We start from the raw sequence: 19,981 nt of genomic DNA, 5'->3' as shown, positions 1-19,981 counted from the left end.
AATTTCAGGGAAAATTCCTGCAGGAATATTTTCAGGGAAAATTCTCAAGCCCTGGCACAGCTGCCCAGGGCAGGGATGGAGTCCCCATCCCTGGAGGGATTTAAAAGCTGTGGAAATGTGGCTCTTGGGGTCGTGGGTTAGTGGTGGCCTTGGCAGTTCTGGTTCACTTGATGATCTTAGAGGGCTTTTCCGACCTCAGTGATTCCCATTCTGTGCTGTAAAACAGCCCTGGAAAGATTCCAGCCATGAGTAAAATCTCTTTTTGTCAGTTGTGAGGATACAGAACAGGCACAGAAATTTAAACCCTTTAAGAAAGTGCTTTCCAAAGGACGTTTGGGGAATTTCATCACAAATTTGGGTCCGGTGAGGCTTTGTGAGGTGGGAGCAGAAACAGAAATATTTTGAATAATTGGTTCACATGGAAATAATGAACAGCCCTGGAAATAATTTCTTCCTGAAACAAATCAGTCCAGAGCGTGAATTCAGAACACAGCAAAGATTGGTGGCTTTCCTTGGCTATTTGTTTACTTTGGTTTATTTTGCCAGAAATTTCTATCCATACATTTGAGGACAAAATTGTAATGCTGGGAACTTCAGGTACAATGCACACACATTAAAAAAAAATTAATTTTAAGATGAGAAATAATAAAAGTAATGCATCATTACTGACTACCCCAGTGCAAATTTATAGCAGCTTCAATTTTTAGCCATTAATAAACAGGCTAAATATTAACATTAATTTCCCTAGAATATTGGTTATTGTATTATTGAGTTATTAATGAATGATGTTATTGAGTTGTATTCTGAACACCCAGCATGCTAAGTGTGGTATTTAATTGTAAATTACTGCCTCATTGCTCCATATTTTTAAAATACAATCATCATTTCACAGTTTTTGTGGTTTATATCTCATACTTTGAGTTTTTCACCACCTATTTTTGAAAACTTTCTTTTGTCAGAACCCTGTTTTTCACTGCTTCACTCTAAATCAGGATTTTGATGAAACATGCAAGAACTAAAAATGGGAGGGTAAGAGTTTAATGCTTCTTGAAGTGCCATGTAATGCTTAGAAGAATCCTGTCACTTATACCAGGAGCCTTCATGCATGATCCCAGAATGGTTTTTTATATGGGAAAAGAAAGGGATGGAATAGCTGCTTCATTCCAGGCACATTGGCTTTTTGTGGAATGACAAACTGATTACCTCTGACTGCTCAAAGCAGGATTTTAACGTGCTGAACAAATTTGCTTTGAATTTTCCCCTATTTATATAAATGTACATCACCTTAAAATATGGGATTTCCATTCGGGATTATGTTAATGGAAAAGTTCAGCTTCACAGGCAACAGGATGGAAAAAGGCGTCGGGTTTCAGCCTTGGGTTCGATTTGGGGATGTGTCAAGCTCACCAAACTGGGTCACAGAACGAGCACCTGGAATATGAGCTGCAGATTTCATCCTTGTGGGCTTGGAAAACAGGAAATTGAGTGTCGGGAGATACTGAGTTCTGAGCTTAAAAATTGGTTCTGGATCTGCATAAGAGGGTCTAAACCCAAATAAATCACCTGAAGGCCGGGGCTCTCAGCAGGTCTGCTGTCATTGTGAGGTGACCCTGCTCAGGTGGGGGTGTGGGATGGGTTTGTGGTCCTGGAGCAGCTCTCAGCTCTTGGCAGGAGCCCCCAAACCCCACACCAGCTCTGTGACTTTTATCCTGTCCCTCATTCCAGTGGGGAACAACGTGTGTGGGAAAGGGAACTGAGGGACTGAAATGGGGAGTGGTGAGATGGGATCTGGTGAGAGACTGATCCCAAACATACGGGGTCTCAGCAAGGTCATGGAAGGGTTTGGGTTGGAGAGGACATTAAAACCATCCAGTTGGGATGGCAGGGACACCTCCCACTGTCCCAGGCTGCTCCCAGCCCTGTCCAGCCTGGATTTGGACACTTCTGGGGATCCAGGGGCAGCCCCAGCTTCTCCCTGTGCCAGAGCCTGCCCACCCTCCCGGACAGGAATTCCTTCCCAATACCCCACCAGTCCTTGCCCTCTTTTGGATAGAAGTCTGGAAAGTTGGCACAATTGACCCTTACATTTCATCCAAAGAATATTCTGAGGAGTGAAGATCCCATTACAGGAATATTGGGGCAGCAGGAGAAGGAGAAACACTTTGTGGAGCTCAGACCTCAATAATCTTCATTTTTTCCTTCTTCCTTAAACAATTACAGAGTTGAGGTTGCTGGAGGAGCAGAAAGGAATAAAGAAGAAGGGGAAAGGAGATGGTTGTAGTCATAAAAGTTGCAGGAGAGGCATGACTTGTTTTATTGATGTGACATTCCCTGGATGCCCAAGTGACTTCACTTCTTCGGAGAAATCTCAGCGATGTTTCAGAAGGGGATATTCTAAATGAAATGATCCATCTGTAAAGTGCTAAAAATACATTTCCTCTCTGGTGAGTTCTTTAACTTTGAGGTTTCTGGCTTTGGGAAATTCTGTTTGAAGCTCCTGCTGTCTGCACCACCTCTGTGGGAGGTCTGCTCCCTACAATCGGGGGATGATGAGGGAAAACAATATTTGTCTTGGTTTTCCATTTTGCAGGAAAGGTTGTTCCTGCTGTTCTGCCACTTCAGGATCTGTTTCCTCTGGAACACAGACATGGAAAAATGTGTTGACACAGCCAGGAGACCTGGCTGTTGTTTCAAAGGTGTTGGTGCTGTGAGACTTCATTGGAAATCTGGAAAAATTCGTGTTCTCCCTGACTAAGATCTGTCCCCAGGGTGTACAAACTAACTCTGAGGCAGAGAGTGAAAACAGAACACCCCAAAGATGTTCAGAAATCTCCTCAGAGATCTCCTGCATTTCTCCAAACACCAGCATATTTTAGGATGCACTTTAACCCTGCTTTTCCCCTCAGAAAAACCAAACTCCTATTTTCTCCCCCATGTAACCCCTTAGAAGTCTCCTTGTTTTGATTTTCTGTATAAAATAAATATCCCTATATTCCAGTGACAACCCTTCAACAGAAATAATGGATAAATGGACACAGTGGCACTTAGAGAGGATCCTTCTCTTTTAAGAAGCTTCAATTTTTTTTCTGAAGCCACTGGGACTGAGGGTAAAGCCACCTTTCAAGAAATCCCTCTCCAGGTTTCCAACTGATGGGAGCTCTGTGCTGCTGAAAGGTGGCATTAATCCTTAAATTAATCCTTAGACAAAGATTTCTTGCTTGTCCCAGGTTCCTGCTGGCCCAGTCACACCAAAGGCATCTCTAGCTGGGAAAATCTGACTTTCTTCTGTTATTGTCTTCCCCCCACACACAAACATTATCTCCCAAATAGGAACTCCTCTTTCATTTTGCCATTATGGCAGCTCGAGGAGGTGTTTTTAATTTCATAACCACATCCCTGAGGATAGAGTGAGCCTGAATTCCCTAAAGCAATTTCCTTTGATATCCATACCCTCTTCTCCTTCTATTGGTGCAATCTAAAGTCGGAGATGGATAAAAGCTATTCTGCTATAAGTTCATCTCCTGCCAGGGCAGGAGCTGTTCTCTGTAGTTTATTTCTGGTGTTTTGACCAATTTGTTATTTCAAAGTTTATTGTATCTGTCTGTTAGGAAATAGAAGTTTCTCCTGTTATTCATCCTAAATTTTTGTTCTCCTTACTTCATTTTTTTTCCCCATTTCTATTTTCTTGTAGCATGAAAGTAGAGAACAACACACCTTTCATACTCACAAGGAAGAACCTTTCCGTGGAAATAGCAAATTGAGGAAGCTTCAGGTAAATTTTTACTTCTAAATCTTTAGACAAGATAAATCTGTGTATGAAACATAAGATTGCTGGAGAAAAGAGCAGGCTGATGCTCCTGGTGGCCTTGAATTGCTCTAAGACAGTGTCTGGCTGAAGAATGGGAGAGACATTCATCTGACAGCTTCAGATGTCATCTGTGGCTTCTCTCTGGGTTTTCTAGGGTTGTTTTTTTTGGCTGTGTGTGACAAACATTTGCTGTCACTGTAGTTTCAGCAGGTTCCATGATATGAGGGAAAAGCCAGAAGTGGAGAAGGGTTTTGGCCAGTTCTGCTTGCTCCTTTCAATCTCACTCGCAGGGCTGGCAGCTGTCAAACCCACAGAGACGGGTGCTGACCGTGCTGGGGTGAATCAGCATGGATCCTTCTGGAAAAGGGAGCTGTAGGAAAGACCCCCAGCCTTCATCTGAGTCCTTTGGGAAGGAGCAGAGCAGCCTCTGGCAGGTGGTGGATACGGGAAGCCACCAGAACCCTGGGGATGTGGCTGCTCTGGGGGGCAGGAACAGGTTAACAAGCACTGAGAGAGGGAGGGGGAAGAAATGAAGCACGAAAGAAATGTCTCAGTCTCTCCTGCAGTACAAAAGAAATGTCTCAGTCTCTCCTGCTGTACTCTGGCTTCAGCCTCAGCTGTGCTTGGCCTCCCCCTTTTCCCAGCCTATTCACAGCGCTGTATTTAACACTCGTGTTTGCTTTAAAAACCCAAAGTACATCAAGGCTAAACAGAAGCATCTCTGCGGCTCTTTGTTGTCTCTTCCAAAGGCCACAGCTGAGAGTCCTCACTCCCTGGCACCTCCAGACACTAATTACAGATGTCAAACGAGGTGTGGGCTGCCACCAGCACCATCAGAGGAGAGCTGGCTTTGATGTCTCACACCTTCCCTCTGCTGACTGAAGTGGCTGCCAGAGGTGCAAGACATCCCAATCCCTCCCTCTCTTCCTGCCTGTTTGTCTCTGGAAAGCTTTCCAGTTAAAATATGGGACTGAAACAGTGCCCTCCTTGCTTCGAGGTGCTGCTTTTGTAAAGTTTGTAGTTTGATCAGCCATTCCTGTTCCAAGTCACCTCTGACGTGAGGTCAGATGCACACACAGCTCTTCCTTAAAGGCATTCTGCAATTTCAGCTCAATAACAGCTCTGAGAAATCTTTTTATTCTCATGGAAGAGAAAACCTTGATGCTTAAGGTAAATTTCATAATTTTTTTCACTAATTAAAAAAAATAAAATTATTTTCTATAAAATTTCTGCAATGATCTCCCTAAAAAGAGCTCGTGGTCAGGAGGGGCTCAGCCTCTTCTCCCAGTAAACCTGTGACTGGAAAATGGGAAATGGCCTCACCTTGTGTCAGGGGAAGTTCAGGATGGACATTAGGAAAATTTTTTTTTTTGGAACAGGCTGCCCAGGGAAGTGATGGAGTCCCCACCCCTGGAAATGTTCAAGAGGTTGCAACTTTTCAGTCTGGTTTAGGGCAGGGTGGTGATCAGTCAAAGGTTGGACTTGGAGGTCCCTTCCAACTTTAATTTAATTTAATTTTATGATTCTATGGTCTGTTTCTTTTGAGAACTAGCAATCCTGGTGCTGCTGACACGGTGTTCAGGGCACACTGAAATTCCCTCTCCCTCTGCTTTCTCCTTCCCTGCATTCCTTCCCCCTGCTCTCTCTCTAATTGTGACAAACACCCCAATTCCACTGAGATTTTCTCACCCACCTCTTTGTGGGGATTAAAGGTCCAGGAACCCTGAGACTCCAGCTCACACATTCCTCCAGGAGGGACCTTCCACTGAACCACTCTACACCTCTCTGCTCTTGTGTGAAATCACAGATAACTGGAATACAAACTATTTCTGCTTTTAACTAAGCCAGAAGCAGGGATGTAAAATATCCCCCTGTATCTGAAGAAAACTCTGTGTCCCGAGGAAGCCTTGGGGCCCTCCATGTGTGATATGTTTATGGGAGACTGAGTGCAAACCTTCAGGAAATGTGTCTTGTAGTAAACAGGTTTCAAAGAGACAGAGCTGCCACAATTTCAGCTTTGAGCAGTCAACACTGTAAATATAAATTGCCATTATAAAATGCAGTAATTGTGATTTCCAGGAGTTTAACTTTCCTATTTTATCCTGCTGTTTATACCCAACCAATAGCTGGAGCGATATAAAAATACATAGATTCACTCAAATGCTCACTAATACACAGTTTAATTCAAATTGTCCTTAAATAGCTTCCTAAATTCTATTTCATTTTGTTATTTTTGGATTTATTGCTGCTTTAGTTCATAAAGCTGCTGGATTCCAAAATCTGAATTACAGTCCCCCTCTTTTTTTTTTACTACAATAAGTTGTATACAAGTATTCTTGATTACTTTCCTTTAGTTCCTCGTGAAATAATAAAGTAACAGCTTTTTATGCTCTATTTAAATTTTGAGTGCCAGCCAAGCTCTGTCTCTCCCTGTTTTAGCATCCATATAAAGTGAGTTTTGTAATCAGCTCTGCCCTGCACATCGTAAAGCCTCCCCTCGCTGTCCGTGCTGATGACTCCAGAGATTTCCAGGCTGGGAAATTGTTGGTCACGCTTCCCCCGAGAATCCAGCCCTTAGGAAATTCATATTCCCTGATCCTGAGATTATACAGATTCCAGGAGCAGATGGTCCTGTGGAATTTCCAAGGTCAGGGTTCAAGGAGGTCGGAAAACTTTCAATATTTACACGCTCCACAACCTCCATAACTTCTCTTTCTCATAAATTTATCTGGGTGGTCTGAGGCTCGTTTTCTCTCTGAATGGTCTCTTAACTTTTCAATAAAAGCTCTAAAAGGACAAGATTTAGTTTTAAGTCCTAATATTAGTTCAAAACAAGACTCCTGTTGGTTTAAAAGGACCTTTCACCCTTCTTGGGGCTCCTCATGATGCCAATGTTTGTTCTTCTGGCAGCATTCAACCCACACTTGGTAGTTCCTCCAACTGAAGTCATATGAGGTAAAAATAAAGCAGAGTGACTCTGGACACCAAATTATGGCTGTGATGATTCAAAGGATGGGGAGAAAATTGCAGAACTGAAAGTAACCCCATTCAAAACCTCTACACGACAGGAAAAACCTGTTCCCTTTCAGCAATCTTCACTCCTGAAAAATTAAAAGCAAACAAATAGATGGAGAACTAAACTGCCCCTTCACACATGCTATTTTTTGGTTACATTTCCTCGTCAGCAAAGGGCTGATGTTGCAAATGAAAAATGTGGATTATTGCTGTGAAAATAATCTCTGCAGAGGAGGCATCAAGCTCCTTTCAGCTCCAAGAGATGGTGCTTAACCGGGGCTGTAAAATGAAAAGGCAGCAGCAGGCAGAACACAGCACTGGGAGCTGGGTTATTATGCTCAGATTTGAACATTAGCAAGGACTAAAATGCAAAATGTGATTTCTAAACATCTCCTGAAGCCTGTGCTCTTAAAATGGATCCATTTTAGGAGACACTTCAATGTCTGCATCCCCACAACGACTCACTAACCCTCTTATTATGCTTAAATATTATTATTAAGAGCTTTATTCATAGCACTTTTATTTTTTCCTGTATTTTCTGAGATGCTTCCATGTTAAAAATTACCTCACGTTTAATATTGTTGCTGATACTTAAATTTTGTCTTTTTTTCCAAGCTTTGTCTTTTAAAAAATTTGTCATCTGGCTGATGCAATAAAGCTGAACAGATATGAGAATGCTCCTCCTGATCATTTTTTCCAGCAGCACTTGTAACAAATCTTCCTTTCCAAGGTCAGTTCCCTCCTTATTTAGATACCCCAGCCTTGCAAAGCCGCTCTTTACAGAGCCTGATGTGGGATTTTGGTTGCTTTTCCCTTTGTTCCAGCATGGTTTTGGGCTCATCCACCCGAGGATATGAAATATCTGCTCAGGCCCAGCAAGGACTGAACCTCCTCTGCAGGGGGAGAGCTGAAATGCTTTGAGCGAGGGAGTTTTGCCGCAACTCCGAAATGTTGGCCGCCTGCTCCGAGTGTTTCTCTTGCTCCAGTTGGTTTCATCCTTTCCCTTTTGTGTGTTTTTGTTTGAAGGGAAGGTCAGGGAGCCGCTGGTGGCCCAGCAGAGCAGGAGGGAGCTGCCGCGAGAGCGCGGCCTGAGCCGCAGAGGCCGCCTGGAAAGGAACTTCTGACGGGAACAAAGGAAGCTGGAAGGACCCAGAGGTTTGAGCCACAACCCTTTGGAAACAAGAGGTCAGATCAAGGTTTCAGATTGTGTATAGTTTTCTCCTGGCTTTGATGGGAAGTTCTATTCCAGCCCAGCTGGAAGAAAGGGCTTGGAGTGAGGGGAGGGTTTGCAGCAGCGCTGGTTTTTCTGCCTTCTCATCAGGATTGCTCACTCTGCAACAGCCCCAGCCTTTTACTTGGCTGCTCACAAGTCTGTGGAGAGGAGAGTAAATGATCCCCTTCAATGACAAATCGACTGTGTGGATAAAGTGCACACACAGAAAATTAATTATAGCAACTTCACCTCTGGAGATTTCCTCCTCCCTTCCTCGTCCAGCCCGGGGAAGGCCGAGCTAGAGCTGCCAAAAACACCTCAGAGCGCTGCTGTTCTCACTTTGTGGGGTTTGTTCCTTTGAGCACACAAAATGTGGAGAGATGAGGTTTCCTTTGAGCCAGGCCCCTGAGGGGACTCCGTGACACACAGGGAGAAGCAGCAGCGCCTGGAACCTTTATAAGTAACACCATGGAGCTGGAGAAACATGCCAAATAGTCCCTGTTTTTATTTAAAATTTCAAATTGTGGAGTCATGGAATGGTTTGGGTTGGAAGGGATATCAAAGGTCTCATTCCAACCACCTGTCAGGATTTCTTTCACCTGGTTTCATGTTTCTGCTGAACCCGTTCCTATTCTGGTGAACAGAGGCTGTGAAATGCAGTCAGGTTTTCATGCCTCATTTAGATTTATTCAAATTTTAAGTAGTTTCATGGATTTTCTTCTTTTTTTTTGCCTTTTCCATGCCCTGTTTTCCTCCTAGACTTGTGTGCTCAGTTCAAGTTCATGAAGCTGTTGCAAGGACACAAATGTAGAAGCTGAAGAAATGTTTAAAATCATTAATTATAATAATATAATAATTAAGGATACATTTTAAGCATAAAAAAAATCCAAAATCGGAATAAATAACCATCCAGTGCCACTCCCTGCCATGAGCCTCCCACTCTCCAGGGATCTCCAAGCCCCATCCAACCTGGCCCTGGACACTTCCAGGGATGAACACCTTGTGCCAGTCCTTCCCTCCCCTCACAGGGAACAATTTCTTCCTAATATCCCATCTAACCCTGCTCTCTTTCAGTTTGAAGCCATTCTCACTTATCCTGTCATGTTAAAAAAAAAACAACCCATGGACCATTTGCAATTTCCATTTCTTTACCTTTTCTCCCTTATTTTTTTTGGCAGCACGGTTGCAAAAGGGTGATACTCTGACATTCTGCAAAGGACAGCAATTGGATTTTTTTTTTGCTGCCTCCAAATTGATTTGGGTTTCAAACATGACTCAACAGACATACAAATCTTACTTAAACTTGTCAGATCCAGAATAAAATGGATCAGTTGATACAGAGTGACATTTTTAACTGAGATGTTTGATTTGCAAAAATGTTCTCAGTTCCAGCTTTTTTTCCCTCATGAGCTGTAAAAGGAGTAGTTTTTGACATGTCCTCACATATTGAGTGGCCAATGATTGCCTTGATTGCTTTACCAGAGCAACAGATGGCATAATTAAATAATGAGGCTTTAAATGGTCATATTTTGCAAGTGCAAGGACAAGGCTTTAATTATTAAATTCAAATCAATAAAGCAGAGTATCTGCATTACAAAATTCCGAAGGCTGACAATATTCCTGGAATGAGGCTGGACTTGATCAAAACACAAAACTGAAATTGTAACTAATTTTATAAAGAACATGTGGACCAAGAGCTGATTGCTTTTGAAGCAGTGCAAGGTAAACAGGGTTATCCCAAAATCCATTCAGACTTCCAAATCTGTTCTTTTGGCTGCCTCAGAGTCCTGGAATGGTTTGATTTGGAAGGGAATATCAAAGCCCAGCCCATTCCACTCCCTCCATGGGCAGGGACATCTTCCACCATCCCAGGTTACTCCAATCTGGATCAATCTCATCCAACCTGGCCTTGGATATTTCCAGGATTGGGATATCCCTGCACTTTCTGGGCAAACCACTCCACTTTTTCCCCACCCTTAAAGACTTGGTTTTTATTTTATCCAAAGTCAAGGCTATGGAGTCACTACTGGTGTTTTTTGTGATGGCTTTCTGCTCTACACTGGATTTATAAATTTTAATTAGTCTAGTTAAGAACAGTTGCAGCAGCACAGATCCATAACCCTGCTGAGGCTGATCAATGTCTGGGGGTGGTGGAAGGGGTGGCTTCAGTCCCCCACCAGCTTGGGGAAAATAAAATGTAAATCCATACCTCAGCACCAGAAACCTTGAGGAGAGCTTGGTATTATTAATGTCTAAAATGCCCCAAACCATGTGAGCGAGCAGCAATGACCTGGTTCCATGAGAAAAAAAAAACACAAAACTGTTTTAATTGATTGTTCAGTCACCTGCAAATGATGCCCCTGGCTATGAAATGCAAATTGGCCTGGAAATATTCTTGTTCCTGTGAGGAGAACGTGGTCTGGCGTACTTGGAATCTCAATCAGCTTGGCTTGAGGAGCCTCTCCTCTGCACAGAGCTATTTATACAATTTGAATAGATTGATTATTGTACAAATTATATATTTTAAATGTAGATGTATCATCTCTGTGTATCATCCCCTTGGTGTCCATGGCAGGAAAACTTTGAAACAAGAGACAGAACTCTGACACCATTTATTTTCTAGATTGTCCCCTCAAATCCTGGGATATTTGCTGCATTTGCTGAGCTCCTGGGGTATTTTCTCCAATCATATCTTAAGTTATCTAAATGATAATGTTTTTCTTTCTTCCTTTGAGAGACAATCTGATATTATAATCTAATTTCACAATCTAATATATCGCTGTCAAGGAGATATTTCCCTTTAAGCTGTGCTCCCTAACATTACCCTACATCATTTTTCCCTACTTCAGCTCATTCATCAAACATTTATATGCAGTCTATGCACCTATTTACTCATTACTTAACCAAATTTTACACCCTTAACTCATCTTTCAGTCTTCAAGTATTTGCCCTAAAGGTTTATTGCTGCTCAAAATGTGATTTGATTGCTAGTGAAGAAGAAAGATTAATTTTTTTCTGATTTATGTCACTGTAACTATATTAGAACATTACCTGTCTCATTTATCCAGTGTCAGTGCATGGAGAATAATGAAAAAAATACAGAAATTGGTCTTATGGGGCTCGTGTTGGGCTTGTGTTGCACTTTGGGCAGAAGTTGGTAATCTGAAGTGACATCCAGCTGAAAAACAGCAAAGAGCAGCGGGCCAGAATTGCTGTGCCTTGGCAAAATCCTATTTCCTTCTTTGTCCTCTGGTTGTTGGAGATGCAGAGGAATAATTTTGGTGTGTGGGGCAGAGCCCAAAAAGTTCATAAATCTGAATTCCTGAGTACCAGGTGTGTGTGGACATGTGGATGGTAAAGAGAATTAGTGCTGCTTTCAGAGACTGACTCAAGCCCAACCAGAAAGTAACAATAATCAGTGTTTTTCACATCTTTGAATTAATATTTTTGCTTCACCTGGGAAAACAGATATGCTCTGCATTTTGTTGCTTTAGAGCTGCTCTGCTGGTGTGAATCCTCTGCTCTGGCTCTGTGCTCCTGCCCTATCCCAGCCCTATTAGAGGAAATCTCTGTTATTGACCCCAGCAGCGTGTGAGCTGCCACAGGGCCGTGCTGAGCAGCCCAATTTATTGATATTATTCATGCTGAGCAGCCCAGTTTATTGATATTATTTTTGTTCTTGAGCCAGAGGCTCTCCTGTGCAGCTGTCTGCTGGAGGAGGCATGTCCAACCCTCAGCTCTGGTGGTCTGGGGTGTGCTCAGGGAAGGGAAAATGTGATTTCTTTGGAACCCTGCAAATCTTTATTCCTGGCTGGGAACAAGTGTTTTGGGGGGGAGTGGTGTGTGGGCGATCTGCCAGCGTTGGGTGTGCTGCTGGAACCCCAGCCTGAGTCTCTGGGGATGAAGGAATGGAGCTTCTGTCAGTTCTTTCTGATTTTAAATCATATTTTTTCAAATAGTATTTTTTCAGGCATGAGGCAGTTTTAATATTTCTCCAAGAGTATCTGGTAGAAAGAGCTGGAAAGTGCATTTTGGGGCCACATAGCATCTTAATTTTTCAGGCAAAGGGTGATGTTTTCTCCCACAGGTGATGTCTCTTTGCTGGGTTTCCCTTCCCATGTGTGTTATTCCACATTTTTTACCTCTGCCAGAATCCAGCAGCTCCTGGAGCCTTTTCCAGCCTCCAGCTCCTACTGGCACCTTTCAAACCCTGCAGCAGCCCGGGCTTTTTGGGTCTGTCACCATTCCCAAGGTGCCAAACCCATCCTGCCCCAGAGTCCACCCCTCCAAGCAAAGACACTGACCTTCTCCTCAAATATAATCATTTCCTTCCATAAACGACCCAAATAAAAAATCCCCATAAATGCCTGGAATTCACAATCAAAAAAAAAGCACAGAGAGAAAAATCAGTTTTCAATGGCTGCTCTCATTAGAGGTCTAAAACTCTGGCAATGTGTTACCTGTATTTATTTGTCCCTCTTTGTTCCTCCTTGCAGCTCTTGCATGTTCTGGTTGCTTCACTGGTTTTCCTCTGCCTTGGTTCAGTTTTGTGCTACAGTTGTTCCCTGTGGTTTTAGGGTTTTTTCTTCTCTTTCCTCTGCAGTTCCTTGTGCTGAAAAAAGCATCACCTGCTGCTCTGTGCTCACTCATCCGGGCTGAACGGGGAGAAATAAGGTTAAAAAAAGGGAAAGGTTGTAAAACTTCACAGGTGTGGTACTAAAACATCAGCCCTGACAGCTGGATTTCAAATCTGGATGTGCTTTGATTTATTTACTTATTTATGTGTTGATTTTCAAACCAGAAACTGCCCTGCCAAGCTCCCAGCTGACTAAAGCTGTGACTTTCCCTCCCCAAAACCAGTAAATAAAAAGGAGAATGTGGTGTCAGCACTGCCAATCTTGTCCCATATAAATTTTAACACCATGTTTAAGGAAAAATCCAGGAAGGATTCAGGCCTGTATGTTAAAAATGGTGAGTTTAATTTCATGTTTTTGTTCTCCTCAAGCTGTTGAGGAGAAAGAACATTGTGAGGTTGAACAGAAGAACATTCTTCAGGGATGGAGAAGTACATGTCAGATGAATTTATTCCCTCATTTTCTTTTTATTTAGAAGAGGATGAATTAAACTTACCACAGAATGCTGGCTAGGAACATTTTTTCTGGGGCATCTTTAGGAAAAAGGTAAGAATTTTAAAAGTAAGTGAAAACAAATTATAGCTATAGTTTACCTTTTCTATCTTTTAGAGGAGACTGCACCATAAATAAACAAGTTTTAAACCATTTCTAAGGTAGTCACAGTAAAAGTTCAGAGATTCAGAAATAACTGAGCTACTTTTACATATTTTCACTTTTAGTTCAGATTTTTCCATTTGTCTGAGTTAAAATCGCCTTAAAGTTCTTCCTCTAGTACAAAGCTTTTTATATATCTTTAGGTAAGATCTTTATCTTCTCAATTTGGAGGTTTTGATCCCTTGTAAAACACTGGCAATAAATGAGAAAATATGCTCCTTTCAATGGTGACCTGGGAAGGGAACTTTAAAATGCTCTGTTAAACTTTTGAGCCTGAAATATCTAAAAAGCAAGATAAATAAGAGAGCTGGGGAGTGCAAATAAAAGAGTGAGAGGTTTATGCTGCTGGCTGCCAGGAATGCTGGATGCATTCGGGTTGGAGGGAAGGAACGACAATAAAACACCAGGCTGCAAATCCATGAAGGGATTTCATGGCAAGTAGAAGAGCTAATTGTTCTTGTCAGGCTTCACACGTAAATGAAGGTGTTGTGGGGCTGAACCCCAGAATTCCAGGCTGGTTTGGGTTAGGAGGGACATTAAAAACCATCCAGTGCCACTCCTGCCATGGCAGGGACACCACTCATTGTCCCAAGGTGCTCCAAGCCCTGTCCAGCCTGGATTTGGACACTGCAGGGATCCAGGGGCAGCCACAGCTCCTCCCTGTGCTAGGCTCTGCCCACCCTCCAGTCAGGAATTCCTTCCCAATATCCCAGGGAACCTTCCCCTAGATCATGAGACAACAGAAAATGAGACCTTGATGCTTCCTGTTCTAGGACTGTGTCTTCAGTTATCCAAAATTTGGCGTGTGGGGATGCCATTGGTTAATTGATTTTTTTTTTTTTGATAGCATTTTATTCTTCCTGGATGAGTGGGAATGGCTTCCCACTGCCAGAGGGCAGGGCTGGATGGGATTTTAGGATAAAATTGTTCACTGGGAGGGTGGGCAGGCCCTGGCACAGGTGCCCAGAGCAGCTGTGGCTGTCCCTGGATCCCTGGCAGTGCCCAAGGCCAGGCTGGATGGGGCTTGGAGCACCTGGGACAGTGGAAATTGTTCCTGCCGTGGCAGGGGTGACACTGGATGATCCTTAATGTCCCCTCCAACCCAAGCCATTCCATGATTTTAAGCTGCCTACTTTCAGTAACAAGATTAGGTCATGTTTCAAAGTATAGAAATTATTTTATAGAAGCAATGATTGCAAAAATTAAAATGTTTTGTGCCTTTAAATGGATTTTCAATATTCCATCTCTTTAATTAAGAAGGGCAGAAGAGTAGGAATTCTTCAGGGGAAAGAAGATATGGTTTGATATTTTAAAAGTGCTCAAAAATTTAGAGAGCTTATTAAAGTAATAAAGCAGAAAATATATTCCCTCTGTTCCCATTTATTTTCTTTATCTTCCATAAACTTGGGACCCTCCAAAGTTTCCAGGGAAGGTGTGGGAGCAGTGACCAAACTTTTCCTGGTTACCTCCCGTGCCTCAGCAGTGATCCACAGCCCTGGGGATCTGTAAATCATGGACTGGGAGCAATAAAAGCTGCAGGATAACTCACTTAAAAGTTACTTTGTGGAAATGATGATTGCTGAGTCTTGCAGCAATATGCACATGAATTGTCTCTTGACTTGGATTGAGTCAATTAAAGCTACTTAATTAGTGCAGTTAGTAATCATCTGCTAAAATTACAGATGTTCTTTTGTGCCTGGGTTTGTCTGTTTTAATAATGTTTTAAAACCTTTATAAAAAATGTCCCTGTGTAGGTGAATTTGGTTAAGCATTTTCTTTAAGTTGCTTTTGCACTAAAGGACAATTAAAAAATATATTAATTTAAATTAAATTTAATATCTGAGAGTTCTTACAGCAATATAATTCCTATTTTTCTACATTCTTATGGTTCCTGCTTCGATTCCTGGTTACCTCTCATGGTTAAATCTTCTAAACTCCGAGACTTGCATCCATGGATTTGCATCCATTTTCCTTAGCTTTTTTTTTTTATTTTTGTTTTCCCAATTAATTTACTAATTATGAAAGGCCAACTTTCCTTATGGAAAATGTCATTTAATTCACCAGACAGAGCTCTCAGACTGCACTTTGATTTTGAAATAATCTGTTGGAAGGAGTTACCGGACAAGGAAAGCTGATTGACCCAGATTAAAGACAAAACTTGGGGAAAAAGGCAGTGGAAGCAGTAAATTGTAGTGGAGAATATAAATTGTCTCTGGAAGAGCCGTGCCAAAGGGACAAAAGGCTCAAGACTGCCTGGGAATTTGGTGGGAGGGACTTTGATTCATTAAGGAACCACAATCCCGTAACAAAGTCTGGGATATGGATCCCTCCGAAGTTCTATCAGCACCACTCGAGGTTTCCTCACTTGGCAGGGGTTCTGTCATCGTCTCCAGCCTCAATGTTTATATCCAGGGTGGCACCTGCAGCACTTTGGGACTGGGATTTGGGGTTGCAGGGCAATCCTTCCCTGCTCAGGAGCCAATTCCCCAGCGCCCAGAGCTCTGGGATGGACGTGGCTCGTGTTTAGTTCTGCCGTTGGTTCTGCCATGACAAATCCCTCTCATTTTGACTCGCATTTGTCGAGCGACAAAGTGAGAACCCAAAATATTGCGAGAATTATTTTCAAGCTGGGCGTTTGTTTTGACAGTATTGAGGAAAAAAAACCACAAAACCAGGGGAAAAGCAGAGATATTATCCTGTGACAATACATCCTTTTATACCTGAGAGGCATCGATTCACAGCAGAGCCATTTGCAGCTCTTCACATGCCTCAAAAATTGTTTACAAGGACAAGAAACCACTGCCAGGCTGCTCTGTGAAATCCTGAGGATTTTTTTCCTTATAAGAATGATTCCATATTCAGGATGGGGTGGGTGGAAGGTGGCTTTGAACAATCTCTGCGTTCCTGCTTTGCAGATCCTGTCAATAAAACCAGACCAGATTTATGGACTGACTGCACAGCCCAGGAAAGGACTGGAATGCTCAACAGGGAATGAGATCACCAGAAATGAGCCCAGGAACATCCAGAGCTCACAGGAGAGGACACAGAAGGTGCTCAAAACAGTGATAGGACAAGGGGGAATGACCTTAAGGTGTAGGAGGGGAGATTTTGGTTAAGTGTTGGGAGGGAATTCCTCCCTGTGAGGGTGGGCAGGCCCTGGCACAGGGAGAAGCTGTGGCAGCCCCTGGAAGTGCCCAAGACCAGGCTGGACACTGGGGCTGGGAACCCCTGGGACAGTGGGAGGTGTCCCTGCCATGGCTGGAGTGAAATTGGATGATCCAAGCTCCTTTCCAGCCCAAATCTGTGATTTTGTGATTCTCGGTCCTTCAGGAAGGAGTTTTGGTTCCCAGAGCTCCCACCATATTTAGTGTCAATTTGTTCAAATTTGAGACCCACAAATCTTTCAGTGGGCGTGGAATTGCCCACTCAGTCACTCCACTTCAGCTGGGGAGATTCTCCTCTCCACAGCGTGGGTGGATCCAGAGTAGCCAGGCTGAACTCAGTAAGATATTTCAGATTTATTTGGTCTTCAAATCCTACATCTGAATTTAAGTTCAGATCCATTGCATAAACACATCCCAAACGAAATGCGGTTTAAATGAATCCATTTGGTCTCTAAATCTGTATTTTCTGTGATTTAAGTATTTCTCAGTTTTAAATAATATAGAACCATACAGGACATGCCCCTTATGTTTCATTGGCTTCATCCATGCACGTGCATGGCCTTGACCTTGGAGAAAATGCCAGTGAATGTTTAATAAATCCACAGGCCAGCCTGAACTGTAAGAATTGTTCCAATACACGGATCAATAGCACATGCTGGAACGCTGATATTAAATAGAGAGCTGCCTCAGTAATGAAAAAAACACATCAACTTTCTATGAAAAGCTGTTTTTTAGAGGCAGAGTGAGCCATAGATCAAGCTTTGACAAATTCTGCTGCTGTTGAATAGATGTTTTTCTATCAGCCCCTGTTCCACCTGTAAGAGAGAAAAGAAAGGAATTTGTGCTAGAAAGAGATTTAAAAGGAGGTGAAGGTAGGCACAGGTCCAAACAACAGTGTTTTGATTCAGAAGCTTAAACATTGGTGCATCATAAATTGTAAAATGTGTTTATTTCTCCTCAGTGATAATTCCTGTTTTAGGAGTAAAAGGCTTCATTTTATATTTCTGACAATCTGAAGTGGGGGAATCAAATCCTGATGTCTTTTTGCAGACAAAATTCCATTAATTTGCAATTCTGTGGAATTTCATTTCTTCACAAAAAGAAAATAAATGGTAAAATATTAAAAACTGAAATTTCAGTGCCCCTCCTGCTGCTTCATCCCAACAGTGCACAGATGTGGAGCCTTCAGCTGGCACAGGGATATTTCAGGTCTTTAAGGGAAAAACTGGATGTGAGGAGCTCTGACTGAGCCCAGAGGGATCCACAGACTCTGGGGTGGGACTGAGACTGCAAAGTTTGTGTTTTTCTTCCTAGAATTCCAAAATGGTTCGGGTTGGGAGGGACCTTGAATATCATCTCCTCTCACCCCCTGCCATGGCAGGGACACCTCCCACTCTCCCTGATGACTCCAGTCCCAATGTCCAGCCTGGCCTTGGGCACTGCCAGGGATCCAGGGGCAGCACCAGCTGCTCTGGGCACCTGTGCCAGCCTTCCCCACCCATCCAGGGAACAATTCCAGCCCAATATCCCATCCAGCCCTGCCCTCTGGAAGTTTGAAGCCAATCTCTGTGTCCTGTCCCTGCATCCCTTGGGAATTGTCTTTATCCAGGTTTCCTGCAGCTCCTCCAGGCCCTGAAAAGCCACCCTGAGCTGATCCCAAAGTTTCTCCTGTCCAGGTGAACAATCCCAGCTGTGCCAGCTTTTCCTGCCAGCAGAGCTGCTCCATCCCTGGGATCATCCTGGAGCCTCCTCTGGGCTCTTTCCAGCAGCTTCAGGTGCTCCCTGAGCTGGGGAACCCTGGGCCTGGAGGCAGCTCTGCAGGTGGGGAGGGTCTCAAAAATAATTTATCAAATTTTATAAATTATCAAATTTTATCAATCATCGAAGGCATTTTGAAATTGAATTGTCCTGGGTGGTGCCTCCCTGCCCACTTGGCAAAAGAGAAAGAAGCATGTCTGGGATGTAAAGCCATAAAATGCTTTGTGTTCCCAATCCTGCTGAAAATGATGTCACCCCACAGGACAATACATTCCAAATAATACCTGATATTTAATTATTCATCCACCCCTGCGTGATCCCATTGTCAGTGACCTCGGTGGGGCTTTGGCTGCTCTTTTGTGCTGCCTCCCTGCTCCGTCACTGTGACACTTCCCAAGTGTCCCTGCAAGCAGGGCAGCACCAAATGTTCCCTGTGAGGCAATTATTTCACCCAACAGGTGAAATAATCAGCATTTTTCCAGTAGTTTCCTGATGTGCCCACCTCCACAGTGAGATCAGTTAAAATTCCTCCTATCCCGCTGTCCATCAGCTGTGGAAAATTGAATTATCTTTGTGCCTCTCTTTTGAAAATCTGGCCATCTGTCAATGGTGTTTCCATAGCAAATCCAACCTCAGGAGTCCCCAAAGCACACCAGCTAAGCACACGTAGCCAAAATACCTCCCAAAATGTGAAATATGATGCTAAGATTGTGTCAACAAATCCAGGACAGAGGATAACTCTTCCTATAGAGTAACTGGATTATAAAAGCAGCCATGAAAACCTTGGAAACACAAGATATTTGAAATCTCATTTGATAGAGGTGATTTGTGCTAAAGCAATTTCTCCCAAAGAAATGTGGATCTAATTTGCCAACTGTGATTTGAAAGAAGAAATATATACATTGATTTCTTTTTTCTGCCTTTTTTTTTTCTTTTCTGTTTGCCCTCACAGGATGGATTTTACTCCAGAGCAGGGCAGGGGACAGAGAATAAAATATTCAATTCTACTCCCATGGTTCATGGAAATTCCCTGTGAGAAGAGATGTTCCATTCCATAGATGTGACATCCCCACACACCCCCAAATGGTTTATTTGTAGGCCCTGTATTATATTGTAGGTTATGGACTATCTTTTAATAAACACTAAATGTAAGAGGAGTTTAGCCAATTTTAGCAAGGTGTCTTCGAAGCTGACTCCTCCCTTCAAGACTCTGAGGTTTTATTTGAATTAATAAATTAATAAAGGTATTAATTTACAACACAATGAAAATATTTCCCAAAAATACCCAAAACACTGAATAATGCTTTTCCTTAATACCTTTTTTCCCGTATTTTCCAGCAGTTGGAGGTGGGAACACTTTTGGACTGGTGATTCCCCAATTTTGCTGCATGAAGCTGCAAAAAATAAAAAGTCCAAGCGTTTCTCACAGGTTTTGTGATTCTCACTGGAGTCAAAAGGAGTGTCATAACTAAAAGTGAGTGTTTTCCTTCATGGGACATGGGAATACAGTTTCTAAGCCAGAATTTCTTTGGAAACTGTTGTGATCTGAAGTTGTTCAGGGCACAGGGATGCTGAGTTTTGTCCTTGTAATCCCTTTTTTAATGACACAACTTTAGAGCCTCCCGAGCTTCCCGTTGTCACCGAGTCCAAGGGAGATGCTGGATAGGGATGAGCAGGGAAGGATTCATGCACAAGGAATCCCATGGGAAATGTCTGGCTGTTTTATCCCTATGGC

General features: G+C 42.9%; 1 long non-coding RNA gene across 2 annotated transcripts in view; it reads left to right on the top strand.

Annotated features, from left to right (window-relative positions):
• LOC111933201 (uncharacterized) overlaps window positions 1-19,981 on the top strand; it is a 36,111-nt gene that overhangs the window by 4,700 nt on the left and 11,430 nt on the right. Inside the window, exons 5-10 of one of the 2 annotated variants that reach the window (XR_015274332.1) lie at window positions 960-1,029; window positions 2,221-2,444; window positions 3,692-3,772; window positions 7,850-8,008; window positions 13,146-13,216; window positions 16,240-16,374. This is a non-coding gene — a long non-coding RNA (uncharacterized LOC111933201). Of the gene's footprint in view, window positions 1-959; window positions 1,030-2,220; window positions 2,445-3,691; window positions 3,773-7,670; window positions 8,009-13,145; window positions 13,217-16,239; window positions 16,375-19,981 lie in introns of those variants that run through there. The other variant, XR_015274333.1, reaches the window with a different exon arrangement.

The sequence above is a fragment of the Cyanistes caeruleus genome, chromosome 10 (genome assembly GCF_971803275.1).
Source record: "Cyanistes caeruleus chromosome 10, bCyaCae1.hap1.1, whole genome shotgun sequence".
Classification (NCBI taxonomy): domain Eukaryota; kingdom Metazoa; phylum Chordata; class Aves; order Passeriformes; family Paridae; genus Cyanistes; species Cyanistes caeruleus.
Note: the sequence above shows the minus strand (reverse complement) of the source record. Positions and strands in the feature narration are given on the sequence as shown.